This window comes from Castor canadensis, chromosome X (assembly GCF_047511655.1).
Source record: "Castor canadensis chromosome X, mCasCan1.hap1v2, whole genome shotgun sequence".
NCBI lineage: Eukaryota > Metazoa > Chordata > Mammalia > Rodentia > Castoridae > Castor > Castor canadensis.
In genome coordinates, this window is record NC_133405.1 from 36,188,587 (window position 1) to 36,208,243 (window position 19,657).

The window sequence follows — 19,657 nt, forward strand, 5'->3', positions numbered from 1 at the left end:
AGAAGGAGATAATGGCAGTATTATTCTATCAAAGCTAGGTGAGCCTTTCGTGGTGCAAACTTATGTAGAACCAGAGCTGCTGCAGCTGTAGTTCCTGCTCAGAAGGAAGGTTGGAGCCCTGACCTGCAACCTTACTCCCAGGGGCCGGACTGCAGGCCACAGAACCTGTGTGCTGACCTCCTTTATACATGGGGGTCAAGGGGTAGTCCTGAGAGAGACCAGTACTTCTAATGGCTCACTGCCCCTTCCATGGTTTCCATGAGCAGCAGGAGGGGTTTGGCTTGAGGACCTTGACGTCCCTTGCCTGTAGGGAGCTGGCACATCTGTGTGGCTGCGCCTCTTCAATTAGTAGCCACAGTGTGATCTAGGTGACAGGTGGTCACTAAGAGACCAGCAAGGGCCAAGTCACTTCCTGACTTGAATGTGGGGGGTGGAGGCAGGAGTTCACTTGATGGGCGAAATCCCTCATGTCCCCAGCATCTCAGAAGAATCACACCTGGACACAAGGGCAGAAAGCTCATAGGAGCATCCAAAGAAAGAAAAGAAAGGGTACGGGAGGTCCTTTGCAGACAATCAGGCCCTGGGCAGGTAGAAGAGAAACACCACTGAGGTGATAGCAGGTCTAAAGCCCCTTGGTTCAATCAAAAAACATTTTTCAAGCACCTGCTTTGTGCAGAGCCCTGTGACAGGTACTATGGAGGGTACAAACTTGAGGAAGACTTAGACACTTCCCCTAAAGGGCCTGCACTTTCCTAGAGGAGCTAAAGCTTGGCCACACATATCACTAATTCAGCACAGCCTGGGGTTTGGGGCAGGTGCAGAAAAAGAAGGCTTCTCTGTGTGGTTACTTTTGAGTCAGGCTGTAAAGGAGATACGTGGACTGATCTTCCAGGGGTGTTCCCTGTCATCCCCAACATTCAATGGAAATCCCTTCAGGTTGTGTGGCCTTGGGTCCCTCCCCTGTTCCACCCTGGCTCTAATAATGGGTCTGCAAAGAGAAAGGAGTTGGCTGCTTCTGTGACTGACAGAGGGAGTGGAGTGGGAAGAGAGAGCACCTTTCCACAAGGATATATGCCATCATCATCTGGGGGGGGGTCTGTCTTTTCATTGAGACTGTGAACTAGGGTAAGTCATGAATCTTAGACACTTGTGAGGTCCCTGGCCCCAGCATAACTCCAAAAATATAGTAGGTGCTCAATACACGCTCACTGAATTACTGAATTACTAGTGTCTTAAGTGTTAGCCCTGCAGCTTCAAGTGGACATGACCTGTGAAGACACTTGTCCTATAAAAACTATTTACCTGAGAGGACTTGATTTTGCAGCAGGTAAAGGAGGTGGCAATTAGTCAGTGTCTTCTCAACAAGACTTCCATCAAATTCTCTAGGTCTGTCTTCCAGCTGGAATAACATTGCTCTTTTTCCTATACAGCCAAGGACCCTTTGAGGACTTGTGTACATGTTAATGCAGGCCTGAGGAGATGGTGTCCTGCCTTTACTGCCACCCATTCGAGGGATGCTGCTTATCTTCCAAAGCTGCCTTCTCTGGGAAGCTTTTCCTAAGAAAAACCCCATCCCCACTGTGACCCCTCCTGACTCTCTTGGCTGCACAGCCCAGTGAGTCATCACATTGCGGGTAAACATGCTTGAGTCATTTGAATCAGAGAGATGTTTCATGTATAGTATTTTCTCCCAAACAGATGGTAAGCCCTTTGTTGCCAGAGATGGTGGCACCTGCTTCTCTTTCCCCAGGAATGACTTCCCAAAAGATACTGCACGTAGGTGTGCATATACCACTTGCTAACTGAGAGGAAAGAGAGGACTGATCTGAGTCTTTCAGAGAGTTTCAAGTCAGACATTTACTTTTAAGCTGCGCATGGTGACACACAGCTGTAGTTCCAGCTAGTTGGGCAAGGAGGATCACAAATTTGAGGCCATCCTAGGCAAAGTAATAATTAAGACCTTGTCTCAAAAACAAAATAAAAACTAAAAGGGCTGGGAGTGTGGCTTATGTTAGAGTGCTTGCCTAACATGGACAAGGCCCTGGGTTCAATTCCCCAGTACTGAGGCAGGAGGATCATGAGCTTGAGGCCAGCCTGAGCTGCAAAGACCTTTTCTCAAGTTCTCAACAACAAGAGTTCTTAAGTCACTAGACAATAGGCAACAAAGGATAGTGACCCCAAAGAGATAGAAAAAAAGCCCTATGAATGCCCCAACATAAGATTTATGGACCTGTAATTCACATGCTCTATGGATCACCCATTCAAATGTGAAATTTGATGGTTTTGGTACACTCACAGACACATACAACTGTAACAAATTTTAGAACATTTTCATCACCTTGGAAGGAAATTCCCTGGCCCTTTGCTATCATCTCTCTATTCCCCATTCCCCCCCAGCCCTCAGCAATGACTCACTTACTTTCTGTCTCTATAGATTTCCCTGTGCTGGACATTTCAAATAAATTGAATCATCTAATATATGGTCTTTGTAACTAGTTTGTTCCACTCAGCATGTTTTCAAGGCTCATCCATGTTGTAGCATGTATCAGTACTTTATTCCTTTCTATGACCATGTAATATTCCACTATGAATAGAGCACATTTTGCTTATACATTCATTAGTTGATGGACATTAGGATTGTTTACACTTTTTGGTTACTATGAATGATGCTTCTGTAAACACTCAACTGCAAATTTTGTACATGTTTTTTGCATGGATATATATTTTCCTTATTCTTGGACCCATACTTATGAGGGGAGTTGCTGGATTGTTGGCTCATATGGGAACTTTTTAAACTTTTCAGGCACTGCCAGACTTTTCCCACCAGCAGTGTATGAGGGCTCCAGTTCCTTCACATCCTTGCCCGTACTTGTTATCTGACTTTTAAATGGGTATGAAGGTGTGTCTCACTGTAGTTTTGATTTACATTTCCTTGATGATGTTGAGAAACTCTTCACGTACTTATTGTCCATTTCAGTATCTTCCCTGAGGAAGTGCTTATTGAGACCCTTTGCCTATTTTAATTAGGTTATCTTTTTATTATTGAGTTCTAAGTGTTCTTTTTATAGTCGACCTTTCCTTATATTAATGATAGGGTTGATGTACTTTCTATACAAGAATGAATATGGAATTTTTAAACCTGTTGAAATCACTGTAAGAAGGGGACTAAAAAAAAGTGGTTGGTATTTTCTCCTACTGTATGCACCATCTTTTCACTTTACTGATGGTGTCCTTTGAAACATAAAGTTTTCAATTTTGAGGAGGTCCAATTTATTTTTTCCATTGCTGCTCATCCTTTTGGTGTCATAAATAACAATTATTTTCCAAATCTGAAGTCATGAGCACTTACCCTTTGTTTTTGGTAAGAATTTTATATTTATAGGTTTTGTACTTACATTTCGGGTTTTGATCCATTTGAGTTAATTTTTGTATATGGTGTGGGACATGCTCCAACATGTGGCTGTACAGTTGTTTCAGCACAGTCTGTTCTTTCCTCAGTGTAGTTCTTTCCTTGGTTTAGTTGAGTATAGACATATGGTTTTATTTCTAGACTCTCAATTGTACTGCATTGGTGTATAAGTTTATCCTTATGCCAGCGTCACAGTCCTGATTACTGTTGTCATAAATTTTAAAAAAGTCAGGAAATATGAGTCCTTACTTTTTTTTGTTTGCTTGTTTTGAGACAGGGTCTCAATATGTGGCCAAGGCTGGAGTCAAACTCATGAGTCTTCTGCCTCAGCCTTCTGAGTACTTGGATTATAGGTTTGCACCTTCATGTCCACCTTGTTCTTTTTCAAGATTGTCTTAGCTATTCTGAGTCACTTGAAGTTCCACATACATTTTAGAATTGTCTTACCAATTTTTAAAGTAAAGCTAGCTGGAATTCTTTTTTAACTTTACTTTTATTATATTATTGTGCTGGGGGCACATTGTGACATTTACAAAAGTGCTTATAATATATCTTAGTTACATTCACCCCCTCCATCATTCTCTTTTATCCCTCCTCCTCCCTTCTTAGAATAGTTTCAGCGGGTCTCATTTTTCCATTTTCATACATGAGTACATTGAATCTTAGATCACTTTAAGAATAATTACCATCTTAGTAATATTAAGTCTTCCCATCCATGAACATGAGACATAGTTTCATTCACTCAGACTTTTTAAATTTCTTTCAACAGAGACTTGTAGTTTTCAAAATACAAATTTTACACTCCTTTTCTTATATTTATTCCTAAGTATTTTATTCTTTTTGATGCTATTGTAAATGGAACTGTTTCTCTTAATCTCATTTCCAGTTGTTCATTATATACAGTTATATAATTAATTTTTATGAATTGATCTTATGTCCTGCAACCTTGATGAACTTGTTTATTAGCTATAAGGTTTTTTGTAGCTTCCTTGGGATTTTATATACACGAAAGCATGTCATCTGTGACTAGGGACGGTTTTATTTTTTTCTTCCTTATCCAGATGGAGGTCAGTATTACCTCCTTTAATGAGTTGGGAAATGCTTCATCCTCTTCTATTTTAGAGAAAGTTTGTAAACAATTAGTGTTAGTTCCTTAAATATGTGTTAGGATTCAGTGGTGAACCATCTGAGCCTGAGGTTTTGTCTGTGGGAATTTAAAAAAATTACAGTTAAGTACCCATTGTTGGAAATGCTTAGGACCAGAAGTGTTTTGGATGTCACAATTTTTGGACTTTGAAATATTTGCAAATACATAATGAGATATCTTGGGGATGAGACCCAAGTCTAAACATGAACTACATCTATGTTTCAGATATACCTTCTACACATAACAGGAGGGAAATTTTATATAATATTTTAATGATTTTGTACATGGAACAAAGTTTCATGGTGTGGAACTTTCCATTTGTGGCACCATGACAGTGCTGAAAAAGTTTTGGGTTTTATACCATTTTGGATTTCAGATTTTTGGGTTGGGGATGATTAACCTGTGCTAATTCAATCTCTTTATTTGTTGTAGGAGTATTCATATTCATTTTCTCCTTGACTCTGTTTCAGTAGTTTGCATCTTTCTAAGAATGTGCACATTTCATCTAAGTATTGGCACACAATTGTTCATAGTATTCCATTTTATTTATATAAGGTAAGAAATAATGTTCCTTCTTTCTAATTCTGGTTATTTGAGTCTTCTCTCAAATTTTTTCCTTGGTCTACCTAGCCAAAGGTTTGACATGTTGTGGATATTTTCAAAGAACCAGGTTTTGTTTTCATTGATTTTCTCTATTATCTCTTCCATTACATTTCCACTTCAATCTATTATTTTCTTCCTTTGGCTTGCTTTAGGCAAAGAAAAACACCGAGTAAAGTTTTTCCTTACATTATTTGTGTTTTTGGTCCAACTTACCTTCTCTGAAAGCTATCACATTCAATCATTGGGCAAGCCTATTTTAAGTTGTATTTCTGTTCAATATAAGTGGTTAAAGTTAAATCAATTTTTATAAAAAGAGATATAAATGCTTAGCTTCCGAAAACATACTACTGAATATGTAGCTTATGTGTCAACAGCATCAGCAACACCTAAAAGTGCTGTTGAAATGCATAATCTCAGGCCTCCTGTGGATTTAGTGAATCACAATCATGTTTTAACAAGGTCCACAGATAAATGTTAAGATACACACTGATCAAGAAAGAATCACTATCAAAGAAAACCAAAGTGATGGCCCAGGTAAGCCTATAGGCTTATGCAATGTTGAAGAGTCTATGACCAGATTTCAGTTCAGAGTTTGAAGAAGTGAGCCTCATTTAAGGCAAGATCAGACTTAATTCACTGGCTTGGGACTCTTGAAAGTAAACGGAACAGAATACCAAAGACTGGGCTGAGGAGGAGACTAGAACTCATAGTGGCTGAGACAGAGAAAGTCTTCTTGGAAAAGCAAATACTAAGTGGTGGAAGTGGAAAAATGAATATAGTGTCCAGAAGGACACTATATATATATATATATATATATATATGAATGGGAATGATGCATACAAGTATAGGATGTGTTTCTCATGTACACATACATACATACATATACATGTGTGTGTGTCTTTATATAAAGATATGCATGGGAATGATAAACAGCACGGTGAAGACAGTGGTTACATCTTGGAAGGTGAATTATCATGTTGCATCACAAATTAGCAAATGATCCCAAAGCTCAGCAGCTTAAAACATATATTTTCACAAATCCAGACAGGGCTTTCTGTGTCTTCTGCTTCAGGGCTTCTCACAGGGCTGCAATCAGGTGTCAGCTGGAGATGCAGTGTCATCTGAAGACTGTCAGGGAGGATCTTTATCTAAGCTCACTCACGTGGTTGTTGTCAGGACTCAGTTCTTTGTGAGCTGTTGGACGAAGGACTCAGTTCTTCACAAGCTAGTGGCTTGAGGCCTTCCTTAATTCCTTGCCATGTAGGCCTTCCCATAGAACCTTTCAAGCATGGCAGTTGGCTTCACCAGAGTAAGCATGTGAGAATTCCAGTAGGATGGAAATCATAATCTTTTATAACCTAATAACAGAAACAATATTCCATCACTTTAATCATATTCTACTCATTAGAATAAAGTCACTAAGTACAGCCTATATTCAAGGGGAGGGGATTACATGACGTATGAATACCAGAAGGTGGTATCATGGAGGGTCATCTTTGAAAGCTGCTAGTGAAAGCAGAGGGGCTACTAAAAGAGGAGAAATCTAATGTGTGGATACACAGAGGATTTCAACTGTAGTGTAATACTTTATTTCTTAAGCTGGACAGTAGGCACATGAGTAGTTATAACAGTGTATTATGTACCAGTTTGTAGGTCTGAAGTACTTTCCAATAAAGAAAAAACTTACAAGTTAAATGGGTCTAATCTCTTTATCCATTGGGAAAAATAGGATGAAGAGTGTAGCTGTACAGGAAGAAAGATCAGAGAAGGAGAAGAGCCCAGGAGTTTGAAGGTCAGTGGCCCGTGGCCTTTGTTTTTTTTTTTTTTTTTTGCTGTACTGGGCCTTGAACTCATGGTCTTCACCTTGAGCCACTCCACCAGCCCTATTTTTGTGGAGGGTTTTTTGAGATCGGGTCTCACAAACTATTTGCCCTGGCTGGCTTGGAATTGCAATTCTCCTACCTCCTGAGTAGCTAGGATTATAGGTGTGAGCTACTGGCACTCTTTTTTTTTTTGACAGCTCTGGGGTTTGAACTCAGGGCTTCATACTTGCTAGGCAGGCACTCTTACCGCTTGAAATACTCCGCCAACCCTTTTTTTGTTGTTGTTGTGATGGGTTTTTTTTGAGACAAGATCATGGAACTATTTACCTGGGGCTGACTTCGAACCTCTATCCTCCTGATCGCTGCCTTCTGAGAAGTTAGGATTACAGGCATGAGCCACTGGCACCAGGCTCTTATTTCTACTTTTAGTTAGGGCTTCTTAGGTGCTTTCTAGTTAGCATTAATGACTTCTCCCATATCATACAGTAATACATCTCACAGTCTGTCTTATGTTAATACTATTTTATGTGTGTGTGTGTGTGTGTGTGTGTGTGTGTGTGTGTGTGTGTGTGTGTGTCTATTTCCCCATCCCAGAGATTTTCAGATTCTGGAAGGTTCAGACCTTATAGGATTTTATTTATCTCTCTATCATCTATCACCTAGCATCATGCTTAGAGTGTGTGCTCAATAAATGTTCACTAAAGCCGGGCACCCATAGCTCATGCCTGTAATCCTAGCTACTCAGGAGGCAGAGACCAGGAGGATCACATTTGAAACCAGTGTGAGCAAATAGTTTGCAAGCCCTATCTTGAAAATACCCAACACAAAAAAGGGCTGGCAGAGTGGTTGAAGTGGTAGAAAACCTGCTTAGCAAGCATGAGGCCCTGAGTTCAAACCCCAGTACTGCCAAAAAAAAATGTTCACTAAACTTAGGTGGACTTAATGCTTCCCCACACCATTTTAGCATTTGTGTTAACATTTTAAAATATGTGCCACCCAGCACAATAATAAAGAAAAAATAAAAGATATGTGTCTTTGTAGTCATTTTGGCCATACCACAGGGTGACATAGAAGGCATAAATCCCTTTGTCACTAGTATTAAATACAGCAGAAAAATAAGTAGTTGTCCATATCATATGGTGAGGTCCTCCCAAATACACTTTGTCTTATCAGAGCCTGCTTTACATAATGTACATAAATATACATAAGCTTCAAATGAAACTATATCAACTTCAGTATCATCAACACTGCCCTACTTCTTAAACTTTTGGAGGATACTGACCTCTTTAAGAATTCAAAGAAATCTGTGGTTACCCCCCACCAAATGCATAACCTTTCACAATGTCAAGTGAGGATTCATGAACCTCCTAGAGAAATGCCTACTTCTCCTTGAGAAGACTGAATCAGGCCCTTGAGGGAACAAATCCCTATTGTTGAATATTTTAATAAGACTGAGAGACCATGGAGGGGAGGCAGTGATTGGGAAGTGAGAGCATTGCCTCAAGAGGAGAGAATTGGGAGGATCATTGCAACACAGAAAGACTCTGAACAGTCCAGAGGTAGCATCATCAGTGAAAGTGCCTTGGTCAAGGGGACCCACGGGGAAGTAGGGAGGCAAGAAGCTCACAGGATAGAGAGGGATGTCTTGGGATCTCATGGAAGAACAACATAATTTAAATTGTCATTGAAGTCTATGTTTGGATTTTTTTTTTCTTTTTAATGTTGAGACTGAAACTGCAACAGGAATTATAGTAGTTGTGGTTGGGGAAATTTTAATTTTCAGAACTTCAGGAGGTTCCAGGTGAGTCTGGAAATCCTAGGCATCATTATTCATGTCTACCAAGGATGGTGATTATATACATGCACAGAATTCAGATTTTCCTCCCCAAACTGGTATGCTTCATGATTACTCTGCTCAAGATCCATGCAGCAGAATAAAATCCATCACTTTAGGACAATCTGTTAATAGCCTTTGGGGGGGAAAGAAAGATGACAGCTGTGTGCTCATTCTGTACAACTCAGAGTGGTATCTTCTCCATTCCCAAAATAGAATTATGAACTTGAAGCAGAAAATTCAGTGCAACTAAATAAACCTGGAACAAATGCTAAATATAGCACATTGCCCCTGTTACCACTACCATATTATCTCTCCCTTTCTTAAGAAAGTGTTTCTGTGGCTCCATGTTAATAAGGTCTCTTCTTAAAAACTATCATTGTAACTTTACCTTCTTCTCTTGTGAAAGAGAAGACTTAAATCAACACCCTATTTCCCACTTTCCCCTTGGGCCCAGAAGCTCAAAAAATGCCATTGGAAGGGTTATGGACCCATAACTACTTTAATTCCCCAAAATAATTGCTTGACTTCTTTGCACTTCCCAGAACAGAAACTAAAAAGATGAGAAGAATGTAGGAATATATATAAAACTGTAATGTCTTGTATATGTTTATTACCTGAAGCCCATTTTCTTCACAAAATGAAGCCTTTGCAAAATTCATGTAGTAGGGCTTTAACCAGGCTCTGAAAGGGTTTTTAAGTTCTTCTTAAAAGTTCACAGGAATAGGATTTACCAAATGTTCAAAAATAATTATGATGAATCACAATCGTGAAGAAAGTTTTCTGTCGTTATTACAAAGTTATTTTTAAAGTGTTTCTTCATGAATCATACAAAATAACCAATTGCAAAATAAATTGTCATCTTCATAACTACTTCTGAGAGAAGGAAACTCTACTTAAAAAAGAAAAGCAGTATTTTAATTGAAGAATATTTTCTGCACAGTAAAAGAAATAATACAGTAATGAAAGAAGCAATATACTTCTCAAATACAGGTTATACATAGGTTATATCTTTGTTAAACAATACTGTTCTTACATGTTGATTCAATTTTAACCCATAGTAAAGCTGTAAATTATCTTGTTAAAATAGAAAGGCCTTCTAGATTATTCAGTTCTTTCAGGATGAGAGCATAATTCCATCTTAGTTCCTGAAACTAGAATCAAGTTTTCAAACAGAGAGACATTTTGATGATGGAGTTTATGACTTCTCTGTCCAGGACTCTTTCTATTTAAAGTGAAGTAAGCAACATCGAATAATTTCATAGACATTAGTATCACACACCATTCCCTTATTTAAAAATATTGAAAGTATTTTAGTATTTTACTCCCAGGTCTTCTGTTTTTAGGACTACCCTGAACATTAAGCATCTGGTTGTATAGACATTCATATTCTTAGGACACAGTGTTGAGTGGAGAGCATTTAGTGTTTATACAACTGTACTGAGATACTGAGTAATATGCAGGACAATACAGCTAAGTAAGTTGCAGTGCCAGGATTAGAACTCAAGCAGTTCAGCTCCAGAGCAATACTCTTAACCTCCAAGTTATATGCTCTAAGCCTAGAGTACATGTTTGACAATTTTCAAGGCAAATATTTGTTTATTTGACATTTTTCCAAATACATATTGAGGCTTAAAATGTAGTCTTTCAGGCTGGGTATGGTCGTGCACATCTATACTCTCAGCTACTCGGGAGGCAGAGGTAGGAGGATCACAATCTGAAGCCAGCCCATGAAAATGCATGAGACACTATCTAGAAAACAAACTAAAGCAAAAAGAGCTGGGGGCATAGCTTAAGTAGTAGAGTGCTTGCCTAGCAAGTGTAAGGCCAATACAACCAAAAAAAAAAAAATGTAGTCTTTCAAAAATGTTACCCTGGAAGCTCTTATTACTCAAAATCTTTCATATTCCTTCTTTGGAGTTATTTCAGAGCCAGCTTATGAATCATAGAACAAAAGCAGTCAGTATATTATTCATGGCTCATTTTAACATAAAGATGGTGTTATTTAGCTTGACGGACAACTTATTTGCCCAATTTGCTTCTGAATAATATCTGTTTTCCAAAAGTCATTCTCCATTTAAAGAATAAAGATTTTCTATTATTGAAAATGGCCCAAAAACATGATATAGGGATATGTTTCAATCAACTAGCAAACATTTATCGAGCAACTAGTCCTGTACATGCTTGACTTCAAGTAAACAAATCAAACAAGATCCCTTCCATACTTTCAGGGAAAGTACCTCTCCCTTACCAGGCAGGTAAGGGAGAGGTACAATTTAGTATGACAACTGCTTGATAGAAGTAAGCACCAGATGCCCCATAAGCCAAGGGGAATATCAAACCCAGCCTTGTGGGTAAGGGCCAGCTTGCTAAAGGAAGTGATATCTAACTTTAGTCCCAAAAGACAAGTTATTGTTGTCATTCCAATAGAACAAGGGCATGGCCTTTCAATGTAGCTACATTAAAGAAGGGATTGTGTCTTTGGCTAGGTACACCTAACAGGTGGGTTTTTTTTTTTTGGCAGTACTGGGGTTTGAAGTCAGGGCCTTGCACTCTACCACTTGAGCCATGCCCCAGACCCTTTAATTTTAGCTTTAGCTATTTTTCAGGTAGGCTCTTCTTAGCAATTTAACTCTTTTTTCAAACAAATTTCACAGAGCACATCCATACATAAATAAATAAAAGGAAAAAAGAAATAAAAGGAAATTATAATTTCTTTCCTTTTTATATATATATGTCATTTATATTATATGCCAGGTATTCCCATATACTTTAACAATAAACTCTGAGAAGTAGCCATTATGCTGCCCATTTTACCTAGTAATATTCTGAGGATTAGAGAGATTAAGTAATTTGCTTATATAGCTAGCATATGACAGATGAACTCCTGTCATTAGGATTCTAAGGCCTATTACCCTACTTCTTTGATAATTAAACTACCAGAATGAATTTGTCAACCAGGGTCTAATCAACAGAAAGAAACCACATTAGAATACTACAGTTTTTTATTGCCATAGTAACAAAAACAGCATGGTACTACACAAAAGACCAGTGGAACAGAATAAAGGACCCAGATATGAATCCACACAACTATACACACCTTATTTTTGACAAAGTCACCAAAAATATACAATGGAGAATAGACAGCCCCTTCAACAAATGTTGCTGGGAAAAGTGGTTATCTGCCTTCAGAAAACTGAAACTAGATTCATGTCTGTCGCCCTGTACTAGTATCAACTCAAAGTGGATTAAGGAACTTAATATCAGACCCAAAACCTTTCAGTTAATACACAAAAGAACAGGGAATACTCTGGAAGCAACAGGTACAGGCAATGACTTCCTCTGTGGAACTCAATTGGCTCAGCAACTAAGAGAAAAGATGGACAAATGGGACTACATGAAATTAAAAAGCTTTTGCACAACCAAAGAAATGGTTTCTTAATTGAAGAGGCCAATCTCAGAATGGGAGAAAATCTTTGCCAGCTATACATCAGACAAGGGACTCAAAACCAGAATATAGAGGGAACTCAAAAAACTAAACTCCCCCAAAATCAATGATCCAATAAGAAATGGGCAAATGAACTGAACAGAACCTTTTAAAAGGAAGATGTCCAAAGGGCTTAAAAAACACCATCCCTAGCCATAAAGAAATGCAAATCAAAACCACATTAAGATTCCACCTCACTCCTGTTAGAATAGTTACCATCAAGAAAACAAACAACAAATATTGGTGAGGATGTGGGGAAAAAGGAATCCTCAGACACTGCTGGTGGGAATGTAAGCTAGTACAACCACTATGGAAAATAATATGGAGGCTCCTCAAAAAACTAAAAATAGACCTGCCATACAATCCAGCAATCCTTAGGGTTATACCCGAAGGAATGTGAGTCAGCTTACAACGAAGACACCTGCACAGCCATGCTTATTGCAGCACTATTCACAATAGCCAAACTATGTAAACAGCCAAGATGCCCCACTACTGACGAATGGATCAAGAAAATGTGGCCCTACTTCTGACAAATGTATTAAGAAAATGCGGTATTTATGCACAATGGAATTTTATTCAACCACAAAGAGGAATGAAATTTTGGCATTCACAGGTAAGTGGATGGAACTGAAGAACATCATCTTAAGTGAAGTTAGCCAGGCTCAGAAGGCCAAAAGCCGCATGTTCTCTCTCATATGTGGACTATAGACCTAAAACAAATGCAGCAGTATTATGGGACGTGGGTCACACTACGGGGAGGCCATGCAAGGGAGGGATAGGACAAGGGAAGGAAACCAAGAACTTGAATGTAGTACATGTGCTCTATGTACAGGAATGAATATAGAAATCTTTTTTTTTTTTTTTTTTTTTTTTTTTTATTCATATGTGCATACAAGGCTTGGTTCATTTCTCCCCCCTGCCCCCACCCCCTCCCTTACCACCCACTCCACCCCCTCCTGCTCCCCCCCTCAATACCCAGCAGAAACTATTTTGCCCTTATCTCTAATTTTGTTGTAGAGAGAGTATAAGCAATAATAGGAAGGAACAAGGGGTTTTGCTGGTTGAGATAAGGATAGCTATACAGGGCATTGACTCACATTGATTTCCTGTGTGTGGGTGTTACCTTCTAGGTTAATTCTTTTTGATCTAACCTTTTCTCTAGTTCCTGGTCCCCTTTTCCTATTGGCCTCAGTTGCTTTAAGGTATCTGCTTTAGTTTCTCTGCGTTAAGGGCAACAAATGCTAGCTAGTTTTTTAGGTGTCTTACCTATCCTCACCCCTCCCTTGTGTGCTCTCGCTTTTATCATGTGCTCATAGTCCAATCCCCTTGTTGTGTTTGCCCTTGATCTAATGTCCACATGAATATAGAAATCTTAAACTGCTCAGGGCCACCATGGGAAGGGGACTAGGGAGGAGTGAAGAAGATTAGAAGAGATGAACCAATTGGGGTTGTAATACATAATGCATTGAAATAGCACACGGAATCTCCCTATGTAGCTATCTTTATCACAAACTCGCAAAACATCATGTTTTTCTGTTTATGTTTTTCTTCTACAAAATTGGAGAACAGGAGGGCAGAACAGGTTCTGCTGGAGGTGGGGGGGTTAAAGAAAAGGGGTATAGGGAGTGAATTCAAGTATGATATATTTGATACATTGTAAGAACCTTTGTAAATGCCACAATGTACCCCAACCCAGCACAACAATAAAGGAAAAGAAAAGAATGAAACCACATTAGCTATTTGAACAAAGAAAATTTAATTCAAATACTTATTAATTGTGTTATATAATTATAGTTGTTAGCTAAATAACTGAAAAAGTAAAAAGGAAACTTTTTATCTAGCACATAAGGCTGTGTTGGCCACTATAATAGTACTAGCTACATGTGCCTTTTGAGTACTTAGAAATATGGCTAGTGTAAATGAAGTTAATCTTAAATTTTATTTAATTCATTTAAATTTAAATTTAAAAACTGATACTAGGTACTCCCATTTCTGGCCAATATAGAATAATAGAGACTGGATTTACCTTCCTACTTGAAACAACTGAATATTGAACAAACATATGAAATGATGTTTCAGGCAGTGGGAAACAAACAAGAACAGGGATCCCTGAGAGAAGAGAAATAAGTGAGGTAAGAAAAAAGTAAGGATTATCTCAGCTTATTGGCTTCAGAGAGTTTCCTGGATATGGCACAGGGAAGAGGAGGTTAAGTTTGGAAGATTCCCTGAATTAAGAAGACAGAGCTGAGCGTCTGGGATGCTCAAAACAGCTAGACTGGGCAGTACAGAATGTCATAAAGGAGAGCACTTCACAGAAAAAGGACTCCAAAAAGCTGCAGAAGGTCACCCTTGAGTATTTGGCAGAATCCTGATAGGTGCATATATATGTGGGAATTTATAAAGTCACGAAAAGAACCATACAAGATGATTAAAAGGAACAGTACCCAACATATACACAGAACCTAGAACTGTGCTTGTCCCCAAAGGCCAAGTGGAAAACCTCATGCATGGTTCATGGTGAATTGAATAGATTACTCAGTCAGAGGGAATAATTAGCCCTAGAAAAGGCAATGTTCCTCTCTAACCTAGCAGATCTTAAAAGCAAATTTGAAAAGGATAAAACTATGTATAAGTAATTTAAAAATAAATGAATGAAAACTGACCTATAACTAGCACAGGCAGAATATTAACAAACCAGAATATTAAAATGTAACTATATTAATACAATTATATTCTAAATAGTCAAAATTTTATATAGTTATGCAAGCCAATAAAAAGATGAAAACTGAGTTTCTACACATGAAAGTCACAATATCTAAGATAAAAACATAATGGATAAGATTAATAGTAGATTAGACATTTTAGGAAAAAAGATTAGTGAATTTTAAGACATTTCAATAGACTATCCAAAGTAAAGTAGAAAATGATAAAAATAATTATAAAAAAATGAAGAGATTTGATGAGCTAAGGAACAACTTCAAGCACTTAATAAATGTTTATGTGTAATTCCTAAAAAGGAGAAAGTGCAGCAGTGCGGGGGAGAGAACAGAAAAACATTTGAGGAAAGATTTGCCCAAGTTTTCCAAACTTGTTGAAAACAAATAGTAAGATGAATGACTTAAACATAACTATATCGATAACCATCATCTAAATACCTTCTGTTAGTTTTCTAATGCTGCTGTAAAAATTACCACAAATTTAGTGGCTTTAAGTAACACAAATTTATTATCTTATAGTACATCAAATCAAGATGTCAGTAGGGCAACAACCTCCTACAGGCTCTAGCAGGAATCTGTTTCTTTGCCTCTTTAACTTTGAGAGGCCAATTGCATTCCTTGGCTCATGGTCTCTTCTGCCATATTAAAACCACATCACTCAAACCTCTGTTCCGTCATCACATTTCTTTCTTCTCATTCTGTCTTTTCACCTTCCTACTAAAAGGACTTTTGTATACTGTATATAATAAACCTGCAGCCAACACTGTCCTAAGTGGAAACAAAAAAAACCATTTCCTCTAAAGTCAGGAATCAAACAAGGGTGTCTCTCTCTATTCTTACTCATTATAGTGCTAAAATTCTTATCTGCACAACAAGGCAAGAGAAAGAAATAAAGGATTACAAATAAAGAAATCAAATTATCCCTATTTGCAGATGATATGATTTGATACTTAAAAGACACTAAAGACTCCACCAAAGCAAAGTTGCCGGACACCAAATCCACATAAAAATCAGTAGCTTTTGCACAGACCAACAATGAACATGCTGAGAAAGAAATCATGGAAACAATCCCACATGTAATAGCCACAAAAAATTAAATGCCTAGGGAAAAGCCTAACTAAGGAGGTGAAAGACCTCTATAAGGAAAACTATAAAATACCAAAGAAAGTAAAGATGACACTAGAAAATGAAAAGAATGCCCATGCTCATGGATCACCAGAATCAATATTGTAAAAATGGCTGTATTACTGAAAGCAGCCTATAGATTCATTGCAACCCCCATAAAAATTAAAATGTTTTTTTCACAGTTAGAAAAATCAATCTTAAAATTCATTTGGAAATACAAAAATGACCCTGAATAACCAAAGCAATCCTGAGCAAAAACAGCAACACTGGATCTATCATAATACCTGATTTCAAATTTTACTACAGAACCATAGTGAAAAAAAGGGTCATTGTACTCACACAAAAACAGACATGTAAATCAATGGAATAGAATAGAAGATCCAGAAATAAGCCCATGCAGTTATAGCCGTCTGACTTTTTTTTTTTTAAAGGGCACCAAAACTCGACCTTGGAGAAAAGTCAGCCTTTTCAACATCTGGTATTGGGAAAACTGGATATCCACATGTAGAAGACTGAAGCTAGACTACTATCTCTCACTCCATATAAACATTAAATGGACCTAAATGGATCTTTGATGTAAATGGATCAACGATCTTAATTTAAGATCTGAAATTTTGAAACTGCTGCAAGAAAACATAGTGACAACCCTTGAAGATATAGGCATAGGTCATGCTTTTCTAAATAGAATCCCCATTGCTCAGGATATAAGAATTGACAAACAGGATTTAATCAAATTAAAAAGCTTCTGAACAGCAAAGGAAACAATTACCAGAATCAAAACAAAACCTATAGGATGGGAGAAAATCACTGCCAGTTATTCATCAGATAAAGGATTAACATCCAGAGTATATAAAGAGCTCCAAAAATTAAACACCAAAAAAACAAATAATCCAATTATTAAATGGGGATAAATGAATAGAAAGATTTAAAAAGAAGTACAAATGAATAATAAATACATGAAAGAATGTTCAACATCCTTAGTCATAAAGGAAATGCAAACCAAAATGACACTGAGATTTCACCTCACGCCAGTCAGAATGGCTATCACACACAAATAACAAAAAATGCTGGCAAACAAGCAGGGGGAAAGGGGAGAGGAACACTTATCCACTGCTGGTGGGAATTTAAATTAGTCCAACCACTATGAAAAGCAGTATGGAGGTTCCTCAAAAAACTAAAAATAGAACTACCACAGAATCCAGCGATACCACTCCTGGGCACATACCTGAAGGAATGTAAGCCAGGATACAATACAGCTACTTAAACAGCCATGTTTATTGTAGCACTGTTCACAATAGCCAAGCTTTGGAAACAGCCCACACTGTCATGACTGATGAGTGGATTAAGAAAATATGGTATATATATACAATGGAGTATCATTCAGCCATAAAGAATGAAATTATGTCCTTTTCAGGTAAACGAATGGAATTGTAGAACAACATGTTAAGCGAAGTAAGGCCAGGCTCAGAAGAACAAGGGTTGTGTGTTTTCCCTCATATGTGGAAGCTAGACCTAAAAGATAAATGTATACATAAATACATTTATGATTTTATATACACACATGCATATCAAGAGAGAGTGAGAAAGAGAACATGACTGTAATATTGTAATAGTAGGTCCCTGAGGGGACTAGGGAGGAGGTAGGAGAGGAAAAGAGAAGAGAATGAATGATATTGAAATACAATGCATTTATGTATGAAGATAGTTTAACATAATGAATCATATGCTGTTGAATAATAGGGCAATGGAGAAAGAGTACATAGCAGAAAGGGTTAATCTGATTAAAGTACAATATATACATGTGTGAAGTACCAAGGTTAACTCCCCTCTAACAATCAATATACACTTAAAAAAATGAAGGACAGGAAGGTAAAGCAGGTTCTGTCCAGGGAAGCTTATCAGTGGGAGAGGGAGGGTAAACAGAGAGGGTGAAGGAGGGTGAATATTGTCGATGTACTTTGTATATGTGTATGAAAATAGAACATTGAAAACTGTTGAAATTGTTCTAAGAAGGGGGAGTGGAATGAGGTAAAATGATGGGGGGTGAATCTAATTAAGATATATTGTAAGCACGCATGTAAATGTCACAATGAAAATCCCCCCTGTACAACTACTATATGCTAATAAAAATGTAAGGAAAAGAGAAAACAACAAATGCTGGTGCAGATGCAGGGTAAAAGGTACCTTACAGACTGTTGATGGGAATGTAAATTAGTGCAGCCACTATGGGTATTCCTTTAAAAATAAAAATAAAAAACCATATGATTCTGCTATACCACTACTGAGCATATATTTGAAGGAATGTTAAGTCAACATAAAGTTCAAATACCTGAACATTCATGGTTATAAGCGTACTACCCACAATAGCAGCTTAGCTGCCAATCAACAGAGGGATGGATAAATAAAATGTGGTATATACACACAGTGGAGTATTATTCAGTAATAAAGAAGAAATAAATTATATCATTTTCAGGAAAGTGGATGGAATTAGACATCATCATGTTAAGTGAAATAAGCCTGACTAAGAAAGACAAATGTTGCACAGTCCCTCTCATATACAGAACCTAGTCCTTAAAAAATGAATGATGGGAATGTAGAACAGGGACTGTTTGGGGTGGGGACCAGTGGAAAGCAGAGGGTGAAGAAAATGATTAAGGAGAAGTGAATATGGTTGATGTCCTTTATACTCATGTATCAAAATAGAATAATATAACCTGTTAAAATTTGTTTTAAAACAGGGAGAGTGTGGATGAGAATTGTAATACAGGGGATGAATTTGATTAAAGTACTCTATATGCATGTATGGAAATACCACAATGAAATCCTTTGTATAAAAAAGACTTTTGTGGTTACATTGTGATCAACTGATAATCCAGGGTAATCTTTCCATCTCATGATCCTTAACTTAGTCACATCTGTAATGTCCCTTTTGCCATGTAAGGTGACATATTTACAGGTTCAAGAGATTAGAATGTGGACATCATTGGGTGTCCATTATCCAGTCAATCACACATCCTGGTTTAAAAGGAAGACTATTAGACTACAAAAAGGCAAGATCCGAGCATATGCTCTTTATGATAAACATACATAGAATATAAAACACAGATTCATTAAAAATATACCTTGTATAGAGGACTGAATAGTGGCCACAACGATTATGTCCATGTCCTAATCTCCAGAACCTCTGAATATTACCTTATGTGGCAAAACGTGTGATTAATTTAAAGATTCTGAGAGGAGAAGCTTACTGAGCAGGGTCCTCAGTGTAATCACGTATATTGTTGTAAGAGAGATACAGAGAAAATTTACATACAGATGCACATAGCAGAAGGCAATATGAACATGGAGCAGAGAGAGAAGGATGCAGCCACATGCCAGAGAATGCTGACAGACACCAGAAGCTGGAAGAGACAAGGATCATATTCTCCCTTAGAGCCAGGGGAAGAGTATGGCTTGATTTCAGACTTATTGCCTCTAGAACTGTAAGAGAAGAGATTTCTGGTTTTTATTTT

General features: G+C 37.7%; 1 long non-coding RNA gene across 3 annotated transcripts in view; it reads right to left on the reverse strand.

The window, feature by feature from the left end:
• Window positions 1–3,823: 3,823 nt before the first annotated feature.
• Window positions 3,824–19,657, reverse strand: part of LOC141419706 (uncharacterized) — a 108,329-nt gene continuing 92,495 nt past the window's right edge. For all 3 annotated transcript variants that reach the window (XR_012444327.1, XR_012444325.1, XR_012444326.1), the window contains exon 7: window positions 3,824–6,517. This is a non-coding gene — a long non-coding RNA (uncharacterized lncRNA). The remainder of the gene's footprint in view (window positions 6,518–19,657) is intronic.